The sequence below is a fragment of the Bombus vancouverensis genome, chromosome 3, assembly GCF_051014615.1.
Source record: "Bombus vancouverensis nearcticus chromosome 3, iyBomVanc1_principal, whole genome shotgun sequence".
Classification (NCBI taxonomy): Eukaryota; Metazoa; Arthropoda; class Insecta; order Hymenoptera; family Apidae; genus Bombus; species Bombus vancouverensis.
The window spans coordinates 12,181,985-12,199,878 of NC_134913.1; the positions used below are offsets into that span (position 1 = coordinate 12,181,985).

At 37.3% G+C, this 17,894-nt stretch overlaps 1 protein-coding gene across 2 annotated transcripts in view; it reads left to right on the plus strand.

Moving 5' to 3' along the window:
- Positions 1–17,894, plus strand: part of LOC117154321 (uncharacterized) — a 127,339-nt gene that overhangs the window by 99,942 nt on the left and 9,503 nt on the right. The gene's annotated exons all lie outside the window — the stretch shown is intronic.

Here is a 17,894-nt window from a genome sequence, read left to right on the forward strand (position 1 = left end):
GTGGAAAACGTTTCGTTCGATGGAACCGGAACACGCGTTACAAGTCACGAGATAAAACGAACGTGTCTTTTTCTCTCGTAACAACGTTCAGAAGATCTTCCGACAGAAACTTTATTTAAAAAAAAAAAAAAAGCTTTTAAAAATCTTTTTAGAGACCAGACCGAAAGAAAATTGTTTGAAAGAAAATAGAAAGACGGGGAGATACAAATTCGACGAGAGTCTGTGGAGGATAACAGGCGAGAAAAGCAGGTTTTCGTAGGGAAGGGCTGGTGAATTAGGGCGTGGCATGGAAAATCAACCGCTCCCTTTTCTCACCCTCGGGGTCCTTGCCCTCCAACCAGACGTCCCAATTATCCTTCGTCTCGTCGGTGGTCGTTGGAGAGTGGCGTTTTCACCACTTTCCTCGCATCGAAGTCTCCGAAAATTCGCTTTCAGAGATCGGAAACGAGTTGTTCTATAAAGCTTTGTATCTTCTACAAAGAAATAAGAAAAAGACGGTCATCTTGGAAAGAGGAATACGCGTGAACTTGATCTTCTAGATAAGAAGAAATATTTTTGACGACTACACTGCGAATGTTTGTGCAATTTCGTGTTGTTCTATCAATTTGTATTTTAATTATAATTATCAAATGAGAATGTAAGACATGGAGTTAACGGTAGAAAGTAGAAAAACAATTTTTCCTTTTATATCAAATACTCCAAAAAGTATTATACTTTGGATATTTTGCATATTTTTGCATATTGCGTGCATTCTACGCATTTTTACATCTTCGAATTTCTTATAAATTCGGATAAAAAGCGCACGGTCTAATAGACATTTTTGCATACGGCTAACAATTATTTAACTTGAACGATTTCTTCCGGCATGCATCTTATTTCGCGTTGTATAATGATTGTTACTTCATCGCCGACTACATCACTGACCCGATTTTCCAAGAAGAATCGCGAGAACGAGGTGAATCGATAGCCTGCATCTCGCGGCTGATTTAGTGGCAGTAATTTTAAAATGCAGATTCATCGGCGAATATAAATAATTCATGTTCTAAATAGGCACTGTATCCATTTATAAAGGATTCCAGGAATTAGGATGTTCTTAGAGGAAAAAACTCGATAGAAATTCGTTCTAGGAAATACCAGGAAATTCGTTCAATTCGCGTATATCCGCGTATATATATCGCGTATATTCGCGTGTATATGTTCGTATATCGACAATTCTCAACGAAAACGTTCTTTCTATCCAAAAGAAATTCGTTAAGTCGATTATAAGAGCGCGTTAAACGAAAAGTAAACTTCAAAATTAACCATTCAAAAGAGAACAAAAAAATCCTCGTCGCACTAAGAAAAAACCAATTAAAAAAAACCTACAGATTTATACTACGTTGGTGGTCGTTCCTTTAATTTGATTTTTCTTCTTAGGAACAGGCTTGTGTCGCTTGCGAACATTTCCCCTCTACTGCGCTGTTTCCGCGATTACATACACGCTGGTTGGTAAACTGGTGGTACGAGCGGAAAGGGGGTGATTCTACGCGAAAAAAGGAGTCGAAAATATAGAATACAAATTTTTCGTTCGACGCTTTGTTTTCGAGAAAATCGACTTTGAATTTTGGCTCGGTACGCGTGCACTTCATCGCGTCTCGTTATAACGGATCTCACTGTAGATCGTTGTCTCGATGGAAAAATTAAAAAAAAAATGTTTATTCTATATTTTCGACGTAGATTCACCCCCTTTCCGCTTGTACCACCACCCTGTATTTCCAACGTCGAGAAATAATCCGAAGTCGTTGAGCGAGACACGAGAAAATTCGTTATCTTTAGATTATCTTCGCTATATATTAGAATTTCGTTTTCAAAATTCTCGTCAAATATCGCAAATCATTTTATAAACCTGTGCGTAAACCTGTGCGTATAAAAATTCGAGCATCGTAAAATAGCGGCTCTTGCGGAAGAAAATCGCGGAATCGTTCGACTGTCCGCGGCTCACTTTGCCAATCTACCGGCCATTGCAACCGCCCTCTTTCCTCTTCCCTCTTCCCTCTTGCATAATATGTAAGCTCTCTCCGGTAACGATCCATACGCAGCGGGTTGTAGATATGACGACCGCGTCTCTAGGTATATGCGGAAACACTCGGTTGGGCCACGTATACGAAGATTCTTTACGTGACATCCTTTGCGTTGGGTCGCACACGTTGGTCAATAGAAATTGCTCGAGAAAATATTCCTTTGATTCGCCGCTTCGTCGTTTCATTGTCGTTGAACAAACAGTTATCTAAATCGAGCACGTTTCGGTACCTGTTTTTCCTTTGCCTCGAAATGATATGCAACGAGATGCACGGTATACTGTGAATGGTTGACTCGTACAGACCATTTTTGGAACGAGTTTTCGCTTCTTTTGTCGGTCATGTCGGTCCGATCGAAGTCAGTAAGCTAGTCGATACTTGGTCGACACAGTGTAGGCGTTCCATTCGTCTATATCCATCTTTTTCTGTTTTTCTTATTAAGCTTATTCGAAGCTCTCTCGAAGGTTTCTACACAGGTATACGGTATTAATCGAATATGGTATTAGATCGTACAAGTATAAGTTCGTTTAATTAATAACATTCATATTCGGATAGTACGTTCTTCTATATTTTCTAACATTTCATATTATCGGCAAAATCCAGCGTTTTTAATCGAACAAGGATTTTAAATAAATATTTGTATGTGTAATATAAATATCTTCTGTTTGTATAAATATTAATAACATTCATATTTTGATATTAACTTCTTCTATATTTTCTAACATTTTACATTATAAACAAAATGCAACGTTTTTAATTGAACAAAGATTTTAAATAAATATTTGTATGTGTAATATAAATATCTTTTGTTTGTATATATGTTAATAACATTCATATTTGGATGTTAAGTTCTTCTATATTTTCTAACATTTTATATTGCCGACAAAAATCAGTATTTTTAATTGAACAAAGATTCCAAATAAATTTTTACACATGTAATATAAATATCTTCTATTTGTATAAATATTAATAACATTCATATTCGGATATTACGTTCTTCTATATTTTGCAATATCTTATACTATCGGCAAAATACAACGTTTTTAATTGAACAAAGATTTTAAATAAATATTTGTATGTGTAATATAAATATCTTTTGTTTGTACAAATATTAATAACATTCATATTTTGATATTAACTTCTTCCATATTTTCTAACATTTTATTATCAACAAAATCCAGCGTTTTTAATTGAACAAAGATTCCAAATAAATTTTTATACATGTAATATAAATATCTTCTATTTGTATAAATATTAGTAACATTCATATTTTGATATTAACTTCTTCTATATTTTCTAACATTTTACATTATCGACAAAATTCAGCATTTTTAATTGAACAAAGATTCCAAATAAATTTTTATACACGTAATATAAATATCTTCAGTTTATATATATATTTATTTGAAATCTTTGTTCAATTTTGTCGATAGTATAAAATGTCGCAAACCATGGAAGAACGTAATATACGAATATGAATGTTATTAATTAAAAGAACGTACTATACTATAATGTCATTAGTTAAACGAACGTACTATCCTATAATATTATTAATCAAACGAGCGCGTACTATACTACAATATTATTAATTAAACGAACTTACGTAAATATATATATATATTTACAATATATAGTAAGATGGAAATTTCATTAAGAATATCCGCTTGTTTCGTCAGACGAAAAACAGTCGAAAAGTTTCTTCTTATCCTAATAGCGTTCAACGTTCTTGGATCGTAACATAAATTACATAATACGAACGCAGCACGAATTATGTTACGATCAGATACATATTGGCCAAGAAAATTGTTCAATTTGTTTCCTTACCTTAGTGTTTCCTTATTTCAACGTGTGATTATGTGGTCTTAAAGAAATAAAGCTTCACGATTGTCGTTACGCTTTACGAAAGCTTGGAGCAACGAGGTCGGTGGGAAAGAAATGGCCGATTCAAGCACAGCTCCACGTTCGCCGACGTAATTATGGCGGTGTTACTCGTTGATTACATTCAATAATTTTATAATATCAGGAAGTTCTCATGTTTGTTTCTCGGCTAAGCATCCGATCAGACGTTTGTTTGCCCAGACCAGAGAAATTATTAAATATCATCAACGTTTACACATTTTTTGTTTACTTTCGTTCGACGTCTCCCAGCTGCTAACGTATTGGGTTGGCAACTAAATGATTGCGGATTTTGTCATTAGGCGATAATAACAAAATCCGCAATCACTTAGTTGCCTAGCAGATAATTCATCGCGATGATACGTAGCGGAGTATCGTGGACAACGTACGACAGAACGTAATCATGGCAATTGTTAACGAATACGATAAAGTAAGAAGAAGAAGAAAGTAGAGACACGAACACGGCGAGTAAGCCGGCAATTTTTTATTTTTAGTCACGTTTAGCAGTTAATAATTGAAAATTGTCGAATGTTCTTCGCTTCGCCGCAGGAAACTTAATCCTGTCGTTGCTTGGAAAACTTTTAACCCTTTGCACTCGGAATTTTATTTCAATTTCGTCAGCAGCAGCTCCCAAGCAGTTTTTAAGTGTTTTATTTGAAATTTAATTTAACTAAAAAATAAGACAATTTAAATAGAAATTCATGTAAATACCAGTTTTATTAATACTATTATCGTATTTTGTAATTTTTAAACGTTTGATATACCTTAAAACAATTTCCAGGATACAATCCTGCTTTCCTTTCGTTGAGAAAATTTTGAGAGAAAATGTCGAGTGGGACTCGACAGAGAAGCTGCTGAGATAAAAGCCGACGTCAAATCACACTCGACATAGGAGTGCGAAAGGTTAATGGTAAATCCATTATTGATTATTGCAATTATTTGATTATTATATCATTATACTAAAAATCTAAAACAAAGAAAGATTGCTTGGAGAAATAGGATTCATAGCCAGGATTAAATCCTATCTACCTACGTAACAGGCTTGATAGAGTTCCAATTATTTATAAATTACTATCATACTGCACACTGCTATATTTCTTCTTTTTCTTTTTACAGAAACAAATTAATTCCAATTTTCCTTCCATCGAATCCGCGTTAAACGTGTCTCAGCCGCGTTTATCCATCGGGCAATTCGACCAAACCTTCGAGTTTCCCAAGAATTTCAACTGTTTCGATAATCCGGTTCAAAGAAATCTTCCTTACGCCGTTTAATTGGTATCTCGCGGCGTTTAATTCCGATCCGTATCAAATCTTCAACTCGAATCAAATTCTCCAACTGCGTACAGTATCTTTGGAGCGAAACGATCGTAACAAACGTGTTCGTCAAACATTCGCCGAATCTCTTAATCGTGGTCGGTTTATTTCCGATAAAAGTATATTTTAAACGAATTGGCCGAAAGATAACAGGAAACGTTTCGCTGATATCGATTAACGAGAATGGGAAACGTGGATGGGCGTGCTAGAAACAGAGAGAGAAACAGCTCGTTAAGATCGCCAGGCGTTTCGACTGGCCGAAAGCAAAACGAGATTTCCTCGTGCACGGAGAAAACGTGGACGAGCCGGAAGAAATTAGAATATCAGGATTAAAGATTCGTTCTGGTTTCGCCGCCAGGCCTGAGAAACAATTTTCCTCGCTTCGATCCGACCGCCAGACGAACGTTGCCTTTCATTTTTCATGCGTTCGTTGCACGGATGGATCCAAGCCGCGCTCCCGGTGTTCCCAAGAAAATCTTGAAAACGTGAGAAACGCGTTTCCTTCGCCGTTTGAACGTTCTCGCCGCGTCTATCGCGCTTTAATCCTCTTTGTGTTTATCCCGTTTCTATTAAAAACCAGTAGTCGGGTAGCTGTGAACTGCATAAACGAAAAAGGTACAGAGCGAAATGGAAAGTGAAAATTTAGAAAAAAGCAGAGATGAGAATTTTCCGATGGTTTCCGAATTTCTTATATTATTAGACGTGATTAGTCGAAGGGAAGAGATCGTCTGCACTTTGCTACGGTTCGAGCAAAAATTTACGAAAGTTACGAAAAATTATGTTGAATAAACCATTCATCGAGCTATGTTTATATGAATAAGAAAAAAAAATGACGATTAACATAATAACTTTAATTTTTTCGCCATAAGGATGATATACGAACGATTACATACTCTGAATACACGATAAACAATGTAATAAAACGTGCACGCGTTTTACGCACGTAACGCAACATGCGGAATACTGAGTATTCATACAGGAACACGCTCTTTATAACCATACTCACTTAACTATGAATATTATGACAATTATTCGTCTATTTTTCACGTGCGTGCTTGCCATATTTCTATTAATAAAAACGACCTTCTCTCGCGACGTTATTTCTTCTTTTTTAATTTTTTCCTCGATAGATACGCGCGAAAAAATGGAATTCTACCGTTTCTCGTTGTCTGGAAAATAATTATCTCGTTCAACGTTGTTCGATTCAGAATGAATATTCAGAGTGAATTCAGAGTGAATATTCGGATAAATCGAATTTTTACGTGATTTCTTCTTCTCGAAACACATTTGAAGGAAATAGGATCCGACTCTGATCCTATCGAAAATAACGTCTCGTTCGATGTACTAGGTGGTCTTTCGTTTTATAAGGAAATAATAGACGCGCCACGTTTTGTGTTTTGTATTATTTTGACGATCCATTTTGTTCTGTCGAGACGGACACCGCGACGTTTCACAGACATTTCACGTTTGTACGAAGGTGCACTGTCCTGAAAAACATGTTTACCAAAGAAAGACACTAGTAAAAGGAGAAGCTCGTATGGTACAGTTTAGTAGAATTATATTGGAGCGTTTATTTTGAAAATGGCACGGGTCCATTTTTGAAAAAATCAGGAAAACAATGAATATACTTCAGTGCATTTCTTATTACCATCAATTTATTAATTAAGATTTATTAGCATTAGCATTTATCTAATAATATTCTTATTATTATTGGAAAGTTGACATTTTCGCAGGATTTCTTGCAAAAACAATTTTTCTTCCAACGAACGCACTTCTCTTATCGTAATTTCGCTACGAGTCGTTTTTCCTTCAATCTATTTCCCATAGCTGGAAATCCGCCGTACTTTCTTCCTGTACTCTCTTAATTCTAAAAATAATTCCAAACAGAAAGGAACAAGCTAAACAACCAATACACACGAAGCAAAGAAAAAATCCATAATACATGAAACTTTTTCGTCGTCTTGGAGAATCGGATACGATCCAGAGACTGCTTCTACATTGTTTGCTCCCGTGATCTAGAGGTCAACTCCCGTGTTTACACACGTACAGATCTAAGTTTTCAGAGAAAGACTGTCGATCATGCTGCGACGAGATAATCACGCCTGTATATCTATATATATATATATTTCGTAATCGTAATATTTCGTAAAAGTTCGAGCCGATCGAAGAAATCGTGTGATTATTGTAATATAGTCGTTCATATAAAATATGATACGTATACGATGATTGCTACGATATATAACAATAATTTCGCTTTTCCGTTCTTTTTCTTCTTCTCGCCTACGATATTTCGAGTGACGCTTTTAGCAAAATTAACTTCATCGTTTAACTTTCTAACAAATTTCTAGAGGAAATTTCCTGCCTTGTAAAAAGATAATACATAACAATAATAATAATAATAATAATAATAATAGTCGTCTTTCGCGACCTTGTCTCGGTCGGTACAAAGATTCTTTCGTATCTTCCGACACAATTCTTATTTGTAATTTCTGTTCGCGTGAAATAATACGTTGACTGCACTTGCTCGTCGCGAGAACACAATATCAATATCGATCGGACGCGATGAAATGGAAACTGAAGAAACGTATCGGATATCTAGCTACCTATAGCAATTCAGGACAATGTCGATGGAAACAGACGAGTAAATTGAGGATCAAATTTGATGTATATTAGTTTGATAGCGAGGACGTTGATCGTGCAGGCCGAACGTGGATCGTCGAGGTCGCCAGATTAAAGCTCGTTTAATCGAACTGATCAACGTATGGCTGGAAATAATTTGCCGGATTACTGGCAGAATTAAGAGAAGCGAAAGCTGGATGTGGAGTAGTCTCGTGATAAGGCTGTGTGATACAATTTAGATATCGATCTTTCATCGTCGCGAACCTAAGTCTTCTATCGAGTTGCCTCTTAATACTTCCGTGGAAACTTTGGACCCAAGAGAATTAGAATCTAATCTCGCTACATACTATACAAAGTCTGGCTGATAGAATATTGTTGTTCCATGTACAAACAGGAAAGTTACGATGGTATCGGCTATCACGATGTTGGATGCTTAGGATTTTACGAATATGTACAAGTACGTTCATCTGTGTTATTCTTAGTCCAGCCATCTTCTTATTTAGTATACGTATGCAGATCAGATGTACTCGCGAACAAAATATTAAACAGGCAATCGTAAATAGGAAGTGCGTGATAGAAAAGTTCATCGATCCGTTATTTATCGACTGATGAAGGTAATTGAGAGAGAGTTGGAAATTTCGAATTTTTTCTCTCCTTTAGTTTAGCATTGATATTCTGAATTTTATTTCGATATTAGATAGTTTCTTTTGGATATCGCTTTTCAGCTGCGATTCAGAATAAATGGCCAATAGGAATTTTGCCTCGTCTTAGGTTAGAAGTTAGAAGAAGATTGGAAGCTAAGAAATATACATTGGGAACCGCGAGAGTCAGAAAGAATGTTAAACTTTGAAATAACTAGACTCGTCGGAATGGTCTCTGGAATTTTGTATCGAAATTTAGGAAACTTTTACCTGTAGCGGAAATTCTTGCGCGTATCTAATGTTGGAAATTTGAACCGTGAAGAAAACTGTGGCGAGAAACGATTGTTCAATTTTCGACTTAACCATGTGCCTGTGCATACCATAAAATTCCCTAGAACTGATACGAAAATCCCTAAAACTGGGAACTCTGGAAGTCGAAACAAGTTAAAACATTGCTAACATCCAACGTCGCAAATGAGTTAGAAACTTTGAGAATCTGGATATACCGAATTTCCACGACGAATAGACGTTAACGGAAACACGATGGAAAGTAAAGCATTTAATACGTGGACATTTAAAAACACGCTGTATCCCACGAATACCGAAATGACCAAAGCGCAAAATAAAACTGTCGCTACGATACCCAATTTCCCGTGATCGAACAACCTGCCAGTTTTAAATGAAATGTTACTCGCAATTTGGAATTAAAATCGCCCGCGTAATGAAATTGGAAAGCTCATCCAAAAGTGAGATCGATCGACTATGACTTCCGTGGGGGCTCGTATACCACAGAGAGAGACGAAAGAGTACTAGAAAGGAAAAAGATGGGAGAGAAAGAGAGCGTATGTGTCACCCAGAGCGCATAGAGGGTGGCAGGGTGTTACGGCTGGGTAAGTCCAAGGTTGTCAGGGCTACGACTCTCGAAACACACTAACCGACCGCCATCTTTGCTTCTCCTGCGTGGTGCTGCGTGGGTGTATCCGAGCGTGAAGAGAGCGGGGACGTAGGGGGTGAGTGGGGGGAACGATAGAGAGAGGAGAGCGAGAGGAGAGCTAGGGAAAGAGCGAGCCTGGACGACAACGATGACGACGACGACGACGAGCTACTCGCTCGAAGAGACGAGACGAGTGAAGAAAACGAATGGTGGGGGGAGGGGGGAGGTAGAGGAAGATGAGAGCATAGAGAACCGAGGAAAAGGTGGAAATATGCGTAAAGTGAATTTATATGTACGTCGTGTAGGAATTACATCGTATAAAAGTTTATTCGTGTGGAAAAATATAAAATGTCCTGGCAATGTTCTATATACAGGAACGTTAATGTCTAACGTTATGGTAATGCTAGGTGTATAGTAATAAACAGACTGCGGATATCTATGCGCAGATTCGTATCTTCGGCAAGATGATTGAGAAAATATAACCTAGATAGAGCATTGTCCGACATGTTGACTATTCTAATGGATTTCAGATTTTTATATGGTTCTTATATTTTACACGTTACGTGTAATTTCGGGTGTTTCATATAGTTTTTGTTACGTCGTGCATGTTATATATATGTTTGCATTTTTCAGTTTGTCGTAGATGCAGAAAAACCCGCGGACTGACGATTTGAGGTTAGTCTTGATAGCGACTGTTCTAAGTAATATGTACATTGTTTTTTTAGCCTAGCTTGTATATACGTATACTATTGCCGTTGAAAGTAGTAACAAGTTAACAGCAAAGCAAAACATTCCCCGGATGAAATACGTGGAACTTTGTTCGTTATGTTCGTCGTCATAAATCTCTTTACTTCGTGATTCACGAAGCTTGATAGAAAGGAAATAAAAATTCCTACCGCCGATTCAGCATCACGCGACTACATCGGCGTCGATTTTTTCGACGATCAGTATCGCAGCATGAAATTGAGGTAAAAGTTTTAAGGTTAGGTTTAATCACGACACCGATCCAAAAGGCAAGGACAATAAATCAAGCAACCTAAAAGAAACGCAACAGCGATATAGGTAGATGCTACGTAAACTCATAACCTCAAAAAATTCCAAAGTCTCCACACAGCATCCCTCGACATGATTGGGTCTCGAAGCAAGAAATTTCACCTAGGAAGGATGGTGCAGAGGCCATTGACAAGCTACGGAAACGTCGAGTTCATTGCCTTCTTTTTCAAATCTATCGGGTAAAAGAACCTTTTTGTATCCCAGCGTTTAAAAACTCGCCTTTCAGGAAGGCAAGTAAATATCACGACAGGCATATGTATATAACGAAGGAGAGAAAAAGAAAAAATATGTATATATGTAATGAAACAGAGAGAGAGAGAGAGAGAGAGAGAGAGGGAAAACGTTCTGAAATACGAGCGAGAGATAGAGAAACGAGGAGAAAAGGGGACGCGTAGCAGAGAGAGGGAAGTTAGTGGAGCGAAGGAGAGGGGAACGAGATAAAAGCTCTGGACAGATGAGAAGCGGCCAATGGCGGGCATCTCCCCCACCAATGCTTCAGCGCAGCATCACTATGATTCGTAGGAGGCGCCGGTTGGCGGAAGTGCGCATGTACGCCCTCGATGGACTGACACTGCTCCCTTTTCCACGACTCCCTGCAACATGAACTCTCTCGCAGGGGGTGCATTGCGGATACAGGGCGTGGCGCACGGCCCTTAAAGAAAGACCCTTTCTGCTCAATGGCGATACGTACGCTATACCGTTTTGTATCTTATCGCTGAAAAATTATTCGAGAAACATCTCGATGCCGAGATTGACAACCGAAAGGAATTGGTTACAAGCGAATTTTTGTTCATTTGCGATATCTTCTAGACGTTTTATTTTGTTTCTTCTGCCCTATTTCTAGTTTGGCGCTGGCTGGATTTCACGTTAATAAAGATAGCAAACAGCGACTAATAGGTGAGGTTAGGTGAACATTAATATATATAATAATGATAGAGATGGTTTATCTACTTTGTATAGTCGAGGTTAGGTGAACTTTTTCTTAGAAATCTTGCTTTATTTAACCGAACGATGACAGTTTATTGGATGCAGTTTGACAATGGTGATTTATCTACAGTTGAGGTTAGGTGAACAGTTTTTAGAAATCTCTGTTTTCTTTGACCGGATGATGACAGGTTATTGGATGAAATTCGATCTAACGATGATAGAAAGGGATGATTTTCCTACAGTTGAGGTTAGGTGAACATTTTTTAGAAATTATGGTTGCGATGAAAATATGGATTCGCGTTATCGTACATTGGCAACCGAACATCCAAAGTACGAGTACCTAAATTAGAACTTGATGGCAGACTTGAAGGTTGCACAAATAGAGCAACGTTGTTAACAATTTTGATTTTCGTTGGCAAGTTTGAGAAAATTATTCGATTTTCGAGTAATCTTTTATTTTGAATGAAATTTCTCTATGGAACGAAGAACGCTGTTTAGTATGAAAAATATTGACAAAATTCGAACACAGCGAGATCGAATGTTTTTCACTTGGCACGAAATTTGAAATTATCAATGAAAACCTGTGTCATTCGTATTTGTTCAACAATTACCAAAAGTGTTTTCAATTCGATTTGATTCTTCGATTGAATATACGATTCGAAGAATACTTCCGGTTCGAGGAATACGTAACACAAATCAGTTTTCGTGACCGAAGGCCGATCAGCGGTCAATATTCCTAAATATTTCTTTAATAAACCGGCAACGTTCATAAATCGATTTCACAACATCGTTTCGTCACCCGTCAACATTTTTCTTCGATCATTTTCAATTTTCGCTCTCTCGATCGTTTCCGCGTCCAACGATCGAAATCTCTGATAACTTCGAGAAACAAATGCCGATAACGAAACATCATTCTCGATCGAAAATCGTAGAAAATCTAACGAACGATCTCGTAAAAAATATCTTCGCACTGATATCTCGACAAACAACGCGTAACTTTCAACCTTACGTTCGATCGCTTTAGTCTAATTTCGCGCTTAACTTCCTTCTCTTCGTAACATATTATACAATTTTTGAACATTGTAAATTTGCCGCCAATTTTTATCATCGAACACGTTTACTTGTTTCCGTTTACATAGATTTTTCTCTTGCGAGTTCGGTCTACGGAAACTGAAGATTACAGTGATCCGAACGGATCGATAAACTGATCGAATTCGAATAAACGAAAATTACGAAACGATTTATTTCCATCGAAGAGAACGATCGTTTCGGAGAATCGTCGAGAATAATGGAATCTTTGGTCGAAGACACTTTGCAGAAGTTCTGTTCGACATAATCGACGTAGGAGCGTTGTCATCGTTTCTAACCATGGCGTACGTTTCTCTGAACTCTGCTGAATCAACAACAACGCGAACGTAATCGAAAAAATATTGTCATTCATCGAAGCGCGACGATTAAAAGAAGAAGAAACCTTATCGATCTTCTACGCTGCGACTGGAAGAAACGTTCCACGCCTCTTCTCTTCTTCTTCTTCTTCTTCATATCTGTAAAAGAAAATTCTTTCTTCGTAAGAAGAAACTTCCCAAAATGAACGAAACTTAAATTAAATGGAACTTTTTTTTATCTTTGCTGTTAGAAATCGTCGATGGTCGAAAGTGTCGTAAGTTTCGATCGACAGGTGGAAGTGGCCGGGGAAGAAAATAGAAATCGGTTTTCGTGGTTGACAGAGCCTCGTAACCATTGGTCTCCGATCGGCGATCGTTAGAAATGGAAAGCAGCTGGATTTCCACTTGTCAGGACGGACGGATCTGTTCCGAATTTCACCAGACTCGCCTGCTCCGTGTCTCTCCTCGATTTCATACGCCACCGATATTTATAGCGGACAGTCAACTGATTTATATTATTTTCTAATCTCTTCCAATTTTCAATATCGAACAGTTGCAACTACGTGAAATTTTTCACTCGAATTCCTAAACAGAGTTAGCGGCCACCTGATCGTTCGCGTTGTCTTCTCTCGTTTCACGTGACTCCTCGTCGCACTTTCCTCGCTTTTTACCATTTCCTGCAGTTTCCGATCGTCTTTTAGCATTTTGCGAGTATTTGGCCTGAATCATTGGGCTGAAAAAATATTAAATATTTACGTATGTGCCTGAGCCAAGTTCTCTTCCTTATAAAAACTAAAAAATAAATCAAATACACTACTACTACTACTACTGCACACGTACATAGAAGCTAAATCGCAATTTTTACAAAGAAACTTAAATATCCTGTTCTAAGATTCGTATCTCTATTTTATATTATTTTATTGAATTACGTCTGACCATTTCGTTCTATTTCTATTGTTACGTTCGTGCATAATTCAATAAATTAATATAAAACAAAAAGCATCGTGCGTCTGTTATTCCCTTACGAAAGGAAAGAAACTTTTCGGACAACCCAATACGTAACTGTGCGTGATTTCAACCGAACGTAACAAATTGCAGACTGAAAATGTTCACGTCTGAAATTGCCAATTTTTGCGCTTCTTTCAGGCTTCGATGTTTAGCGGTGGCGAAATTTTTGTTGGCTTATCGATTAAACGTATAATCTGTTATCGATCAATTTGAAGTTAATCTTTCAACGTGGACTTGATTTTTCAACGTTGATCGGCTGGATGCGAGGTGTCGGTCGACTGTAACATATCATTCGAGATAATACTTAAAAAACGAAATTTCTCGAAATCCAGATAAGAAGGTAGTCACGCTTGCGCAAAAGATAAGTAGGTTTTTTCATTTGCCAGCTAGATAAATGTTTATTTACTTTGCAGCAACAAGTTATCAGGCAGGCTTTTGCGAGCACGTTGTTACCCTTTAAACATTTCCTATACTTACATAGGTATCTGGCGCCATCAAATAGATAATCTTGAACTTGAAGAATCGATCACCTGCGTTTCAAATGCTCTTCAATAATTTTTACAAAATATGAACATCTTCTAAGAACTGAAAACATATCATTTCTATTTGCCAACTTTACATCTCGTATTTCCACTGAATATTTACCACTCGTACGTTGCTTGGTAAAAAGTAACTTCTTCAATAAAAATATCCTTTAAAGAATCCTCAAATTCGAATCGACATTTATCTTCGACTATGCGAAATCGTGTTACGTGCTCGGATCTATATCGAAATATTCACAAGCCAACGTTATATCCAAGCGTTTGCCGATGCAGAAAATTCAGGTTCGTGCTGAAATATTTCAATCGTTTAAATCATTTCTCATTTAAATGGAGAGATTGAAGTAATTGAAAAGTACAGATACTTCGATTTCAATTCAAACATTCAAATATTGTCTACCTATTTATGTATTAGGTTATCCGACAAGTTTCTTTCGTTTCATAAGATGATAATAGATGAACAAGAATTTCTGTTTTATATTATTTTATTGAATTACGTATGATCCACTCCTATTTCTATTACGTTCGTGTATAATTCAATAAACTAATGTAAAACAAAAAACATCGTGCGTCTATTATTTCCTTACAAAACGAAAGAAACTTTACGGACAACCTAATACAAATTCGAAGATCGGAAATATAATATTAATAAATATTATACTATCACATAAAATGAATGTTCAAATTTCAATGTTCGAATTTATTCAAATTCACATCGAAATCGCGTTCAAAATCGTAACGTTATGATCCTCACCAAATTACATACATAGACAAATTCAAACTGAACATTTATACAAACTATGACGATACCAACCAACTAATAAAAATAACGACTTACACGATGCTTCTGACATATATCGATACTGTGGCTTTTCGAGCGCAAAATGCAACAGCATATTCCAAACGCGATTATCCCAGAAACGCAATATCAAAACATATATCCAATATATGTAGATCATCGAGCTTTGTCGCCTCGTCACCACGTTATTTCCACTTTATTTCGTGAATTGTTCTTCGTCGACTTATTCCTCGGCTAAACCTGTTTCAAAACTACAGTCAAATCGCGATCGATCGAAATTTATTAGGTTGGCAACTAAGTGACAATACAACCTAATGACAAAATCCGCAATCACTTAGTTGCCAACCTAATAGAATATTACCGAGGTATTCGCACTAAACGATCGATCAAAGAATCATCCTATATACTTTTTTTCTTTCTTTTCTCTATCCTCCATCACATCGTTTCGATCAACGAATCTTTCATCGCCTACGTTGAATCGTCTCGTTTGATCATATTAAGCGATTTTCACCGGTGTTTGACTTATGGTGGCCCTATCGTGCGCACAGTGCTCGCTCTTGTGGACGAAGCTTTAAACGCGACGAAACGAGAAACGAGTGGAGGTTAGGTCGTGGCGGTCGTCCACGTACATCATTCGTGTCGAATTTATTCGCGCGCTTAAACGCCAACCTGTCCGCTAAACGTGGACGCAAACCGCAAGTTAAATCGGAGTAGAGTTAAACTGGCCGAAAACCCGTTTGGCCCGCGTGATTTACGCGCATGAATCGAGTCACCTGGCCGACGCGTTTGTCAGCGGAATGCCAGGCGTGTGAGACCGGCTTTAATCGCACCTGTTCCTCTCGTCCTGCCATCGAATCGACGAAGACCGGGCCTGTTCTTGTGCCAGCAATTTGTCCGCTAGGTTTCTATAGGCTCGTCGTCTTATTAAAATCAGACGCTTGAAACGATTTGGAATTGTTTACAGGTGCAGTACACGTTTACGACGAGAAGTTTCAGGGATGGAAATTCCGATGGCAATTTGTTATACTTAGAGATATAATTATATTTACATTTAGTTATATAATTATATATTTATACATTGGCAGAAATGTTGGTAGAAATGTTGTATTTTTATTAATTGTAGGTAACTATGAAGTACTATGATAGTTAGAAATGTTTATATCTAGATACATATGTACGGTAATTACGTTTATGTACTCGTTTTGTAATTACGAATATAATTATGAACGAAACAGAGAATCTCATTTGAAATATATAGTTTGTTTATCTAGCGTGCATATACATTCTTGCATATTTCAATTTGCCGCAGAACGCATCAACATGATCGCGGTAAAATTACATTTAGGTCTGTGCAAGACGATTAAATGGCAAAGAAGCTCGAATGAATTATTCAATTCGTAGAATTAAAAGCAAAGATTAACTGTATATCGAACACACGTGTTGCAAGATCATTTTGATAGCGTTACACTTTTCTTCTTGAGCGTGTAACGTTGTAACGAGATTTGACATAATGGAAACTTTGAATATTTCATAGATTAAAATAGCGATAATATTGCACTTAAATATTACTCAGATATATAGATAAGAGAACGATAGAAGATCGTTCAATATTTCTACCGAGCTTTTATCACAGGTTTATTCGTCTTAACTTTTTCTTCATACTCTTTCTGCTTTTTTCACATTCTTCCCTCTCTGTCCAACAAAAACGTATTTCTACGATCGACGATCTCCGCTTATACAACAACGAACGACGAAACTGCACAGGAGAGGAAATATGAGGTTAAAAAACATCTACGAAATCTTCAGTCTTCTCGGTAATGTTAGAGTCGATCTAACGATTGATCGTCGATAACAGAGCAAAGATGTTTCACCTGTATCGTGTTACGGCTCGAATCGACGACGCACGACGTTGTCGTTGCCGCTCTTAATCTGCTTTCTTGTCGGATGAAAAGAGAACGCTCGAGCGAGATAAAGCCGATCGTACAAGATCACGTTCGTTTGCGCTACTGGAATTTTTATTTTCAAAAGCTCTCGAACGCGCTATTTCCTCATATTTCACCGTTGTTTATTCGTATATCGCAATCGCAGCGTAGTTCTTCCATTCCAGCGTAGTTCTGCATTCGTTCTTTATAAGATTACCGATTGATACTTCGAGACGAGTTGCTCTTAGTTTGTTTCATCCAATGTTTGCTTCTCATCGGTTTCGTTTGCGGTTCCCAGTGAATTTTCATAGTTGCGGTTTCGTGGATTTGAATTAGGACAAGTCGATTTCGCTGAACGATCGTGATGATACAAATGATCTGTATCGCAAATAATTACGTGTACACTGATCTCGCTGTTAGGTCATTCGAATTGTTTCGATACGCAGATAAAATTTCTAGTTACGTCAGTCGATATAACAGAACCCTTCAACGTTTCAGGTAACTTAACGATACGCTTCAGACACGTCTAATAATATAATCTCCGAATGTCGTCGCTTTCAGATATTTCATCGAGTAATAATATCTGAAGTTTATCGATATAACGCAAATCGTAATAAGAGTTCGGAAATAATAATAACTGAATTATCGTCGATTTTTAACAAATCACACAATCGATAATTTCAAACGACGAGACGCTTAGCGGCTACGAAATTAACATCTATATGAACGTCGTATCGATGTTGTAATATTTTTGTAACGATACTGGACATTATTTTCGACATCATATCGTTCTCGGAAGT